The sequence below is a fragment of the Cupressus sempervirens genome, chromosome 11 (assembly GCF_028749045.1).
Source record: "Cupressus sempervirens isolate cs-2001-9-10 chromosome 11, ASM2874904v1, whole genome shotgun sequence".
NCBI lineage: Eukaryota > Viridiplantae > Streptophyta > Pinopsida > Cupressales > Cupressaceae > Cupressus > Cupressus sempervirens.
The window spans coordinates 361,631,040-361,636,578 of record NC_143128.1 but is presented as its reverse complement, the minus strand read 5'-3'; positions in this window follow the sequence as shown (position 1 = coordinate 361,636,578).

Below are 5,539 nucleotides of genomic sequence, written 5' to 3'. Positions count from 1 at the left end.
TGGAGGAGCAAATTTCGGAAAGGGTTTTGAGAAATGAGAATTCTTACAATTCTCTAAGCATTTGTCCTGTTTAGCATCAGATCGAGCTAGGAATTTTTGTTGGGATTGTCATAATAAATTACTTTGAATTACCTCTGTCTTCTTTATGTTTGTTTATAGATCTTGTTTCATAAATGGTTTTCATTGAAACCCTTGTTTGGAAATTATTATTAATCTTTGTCAATTGAAATGTCTGTTGTAGAAATTAGATTTAAAACTTTTGTTGGAAATTGGATTTTTTTTTTAGAAAACAAAGATCAAGATAGGGTTTGAAAAGCAAAAAAAACCAGAATTTAATTGGAGGAATTCAATTGTTTGCAATTATATTTCCTATCAGATCTACGAGTGAGAAAACTTTAAAAATATAATATATTATATCATAGTAATTAAAAATTACTGTTGTAATTATTTGGGGTTTTTGTTTTATTTTATATATATATATATATATATATATATATATATATATATATATATATATATATATATATATATATATATATATATATATATATATATATTTGGGGGGAATTGAGCCATGACCCCTGCATCCCCACCCCCTCCCACCTATTCTCCTCCTTACCATGCTGATAGATGACAGTGTAACTCACGCTGCATACATTAGACGTGAATGTTTCTAAGCAACAAATCATGTTGTAGCAACTATGAGTGCTACTAGCAGTAGATCACGCTGCTTTGGCAATGGTGAGCATTGCTTAGTAGCCTCACACATTATCATGACCAACCATTGGGCTTAAAAATATATAAATATTTTTTATTATAAATTTTATTAAAAAAAATTTTATAGGTAATCAATAGAAGCCTAAATTATTTTTTATTATTGCTAAGATTAGTTATTATTATGTGTTAATCTTTAGTAGATTCGAACCCAAAACCTCCCCGATGAGAAGCTCACAATTTACCATTACATTATAGGCTCTTGCCTTAAATTTATTAATATTTAATAAATTTAATATTTATTGTTATTAATAATTTAATAAATATTATTTTATTAATAATTCAATAATTATTAATAATTTAATAATATTAATTAATTTAATAATTATTAGATTTTAATAATATTGATTTAAAGTTTTTGTTACATAGTTTATTTTATATATATAATAATTGTAATTTCAATTTTTAATTAAGAGAAATTTTAATAAAATTCTAATTTATTGTTTTAAAAGTATTTTATTTGATATGAAAATGGTTTTATGTACTAAGGTGAAATTTAATGGATTGTTGGGTCATTCAAAATAATTGTGTTCTCGAAAAAGTTTATTGAATGTGACTTTTTTGAAAATGAAAGCTTGAACTCATATTGTGAATCGATTTTTGTGATATTATATTGACAAACCAAATGAACTATGTAACTACACTTGTTTTAACTACTTCATGAGATGTTATGTTTTATTGGTGTTTGGGTTAAACCTATTTTTGACCAGTTAGGTATGTATACCAGAGGCTTGGGAGGTGATTGATTTATGATGTTGTTATGTATGTTATTTTGGTCATGATCTTTTTTATTTCCAACCACTGTGATCCATTCATGTATTTTTGTTATGAGTTTTCAATCAATTATCTTTTGGTGCTTTCTAGTTGCTTGTATAGGATTGAGGTGAATATTGTGATTTTCTTGGTGTAACCTATGAGTTTTTTGTTAGTTATCTTTTGATGCTTTCTAGTTTCTTGTATAGGACTGAGGTGAATATTGTGATTTAATGAGTTATACTTTTATGAGCTTAGGGTAGGTTATCTATGTGTATATTGGGAAGTGGCTTGCAATGGAGGCTAGAGCCCTAAAGAGGTTGACTAGGTAACCCATTGTAAGTTGTATTAATAAGTGATAACATTTCATTAAATGGGTTAAAATGAATTAATAAGATTCGATATTTTACCTCACCCATGCCTTGAGTGATAGTGCAACCTAGGATGGGAGTAGAGAGGATGCTTGGTTATGACCTTGCCTCGTTAGTATGCCTTGTTTGCAAGAAAGGATATTGATGCCACATAGAGTCAGTAGGGGGTCAAAGTCTACAGAGGTTTCCAGGGTAACCTTAGAGTTGGCTCATGTGATGACACTTGCCCACATGCATATTAGGTTTTCTATGTGTCTTTGTTGCCTCTGGGATTAAATGTTACTTGTGTACCTAGTACCTTTGAGATAGATTGCTATCAAGATTCCTTGACCTAGATTCTTGTTGCAATTTTAGATTGTTATCCATTTGGAACTTGAGATTATCTCCTCAACATGGTGGGAGTGGGCCATTTAGGTTCCATAAGGGCGGGTGGTAGTGTTTCTTATACCATTGATATCTAACAACTAGATACCATTGCTGGATATACTTGTGCAGTTGTTCCATTCTTTTGATTTTGTGATTATTTCTATGGACATATGTTCATTTATTGTACTTTGATTATTGAATATCTTATGAGATGTTGTACCTTATCATGATGTATATTCTTTTAGCATTTCATACTCTGTGACTTGTATAGAGGATGATTATGTGTGTTGGATTATGCCATGTGGCATTTGATGTGCTTGTATATTATTTTATTTGATTCTCATGGTTATCCTATGTTGTGGACTTTGTTATGTATCAGATTTAATCTTAATAAAACTTATGCATGTGATTCGATATCATAGAACCCTTGAGAGATGTAATTGTTAATGTATTGCTTATGTAAGAATGTGAGTTATTGTTTTTGCTATGTTATCTCTTGTTGTTTTAATCTTTCAAAAATAATGTTTGGCAAACTTAGTGACTTAATAGATTAATTTCTTTGGGGTTCCTTGGTAGGGTATTACAAAAAGAGTTAGAAGGTTACCAAGATTAAGAAAACCTAATAAAGTGATGTGCAAACAATGTCAAATGGGTAAAATGACAAAGTCTAGTTTCAAGAGCAAGACATATTCTTATAATGATATTTTAGAGTTAGTTCATACTGACTTATGTGGTCCTATTGGAATACAGAGCTATTATGGTGATAAATATTTTATTTTGTTTGTTGATGAATTTTCTAGAATGATGGATGTGATGTTTCTTAAGGAAAAATTTGATGCATTTCAAATGTTTACTTGGTATCTCACTAAAGTTGAGAAAGAAACAAGAAATAGTCTGAAATGTTTGAGATCAAACGAAGGTCATGAATTTATCTCAGATGAGTTCACCAAATTTTTCAATGACAAAGGAATCAAGGGGAAAATGAGTACACCAAGGACACCACTACACAATGGTATAGTTGAGAGCAGGAGCATATCAATTATGGATTTTGCAAGAACACTAATGATCAAGAAGAATATTTCACAGAAGTACTAGAGAGAGGTTATAACTATTGTAATCTATACTTTTGAACTAAGTTCAAGTGAAGAACGGAACAAACAAAACACCTCTTGAACTCTTGTATGGATATGCACCAAATGTGAATTATTTTAAAGTTTTTGGAAGTAAATGTTACATCTTGAAAAATGCAAGAAAAGGTAAACTTGATGCTAAAAGTGATGAAGGCATATTCCTAGGTTATTCCACTAAGAGTAAAGCATATAAGTGTTTGAATTCTAGCACTAACAAAATTGGGGAAAGTGCAAATGTTAGAGTTGATGAATATGCAAAGAAAAATGAAGAAGAATGCAAGAAAGAACCTAAAGATTATAACAAGTTTGTCTGCATCTATGAAGGTGAACCTTGCACCTTACCTGAACCAGAAAAGGTGGTTGTTGAATATCAACAGCCAGGCATTGTTGAGGTTTTGTAGAAGAGTTTTGTCTAGCATCAATAGACTATCGAGCATCACACTATAGGAGCTAAGTCATAGACGGTGATTGGCAACCAAAAGACAAAGGAAATTGAGTTGTAGCCATAGACAATAGAAGATAATGGACATGTAGAATCAAGTGAACAACAACAAGAGGAACCAAGATCTGAACATGTATTAGAAAACTATGTGAGGATACATCATGCACCAGAACAAATTATTGGAGATAAAGCTTTAGGAGTCATGAAAATAAGAAGATTGAAGAATAACACATGCTTACTATGTAAGTTTGAGCCCAAATTGTCAAATATGTTTTGGATAATGAATATTGGATCAAGGCAATAAATGAAGAAATTGAGCAAATTAAGAAGAACAAAACATGGACATTGGTACCCAGACTAAAATATAAGAATGTGATTGATACTAAGTGGGTGTTCATAAATAAGCTCAATGACAAAGGTGAAGTCACAAGGAACAAGGGAGGATTGGTTTGTAAGGGATATTCATGAATGGGTTGAAAATGGTGAAACTTTTTCCCCAGTTGCAAGGTTAGAAGGAGTGAGAACTTTGCTTGCATATGTTGCTTACAAAGGATTCAAAGTGTATCAAATGGATATAAAATCTACTTTTTTAATAGAATTTTGGAGGAATAATTCTACATTGAACAACCCAAATGATTTGTTGATCCAAACAAAATGAATATGGTATGTAAGTTACATAAAGCTTTACATAGTTTAAAGCAAGCCCCTAGAGCATGGTATGAAAGGTTGCATAATTACTTGGTGAAAATTGGTTTTGCTAGAACTAATGACTATAGAAATTTGTATATGAAAAGTGAAATTGGAAACAAGATATTGCTAGCTAAAAAATTTGTCGATGAAATCATATTTGGGGTAAAGGATTCATTAAGCAAGTCAGTTGTTGATCAAATGAAAAGGGAGTTTGAAATGTAAATGTTTGGAGAGATTAAATTTTGTTGGTTTACAAGTTTATCAGATGAAAAAAGGTATTTTCATCACTTAATAAATGAATATCAAATTAATCTTGAAGACTTTGGTATGGAAGATTCAAGGCCAGTTGACACACCTATGGTGACTGGACACAAATTGTCAAAGAATGATGATTCTACTAAGATGAATCAAACCTTGTACAAGTCTATGATTGGGAAACTACAATATGATGTACATAGAAGACCTGGCATTGCATTAGTTGTTGGAATTATTGCTATATTCTTTGCTAATGCCTAATAAAATCATATGATGGCAGTAAAGAGGATACTAAGATACCTGAAAGGAACAAAAGACTATGGTTTATGGCACAAGAAAAGTGATAAATTTAAATTGAAAATGTACATAGATGTTGATTGGAGATGTTGACTGGGTAGGAAATGTTGATGATAGAAAAAACACAAGTGGAGGAGCTTTCTTCTTGGGTAGAAGATTGATTTCATGGCCAAGCAAGAAGCAAAACTGTATTTCACAATCTACAGCAGAGGCTGAATATGTTGCTGCAAAAATGAATTGTTCAAATATTGTATGGATCAAGCAATTATTGAAAGGCTTGAAGGAAGAGATCACAGAACCTATTAACACATACCAAAGAATCTTGTGATGCATACAAAGACTAAGTGAGACTAGAATATTTTAACACAAAGGAGCAGTTGGCTGACATATCCACTAAGGAACTACCTGTATCATCTTTAAATGGAAGCACTTCCAACTTGATAGGTTTATCACCCTCTTTT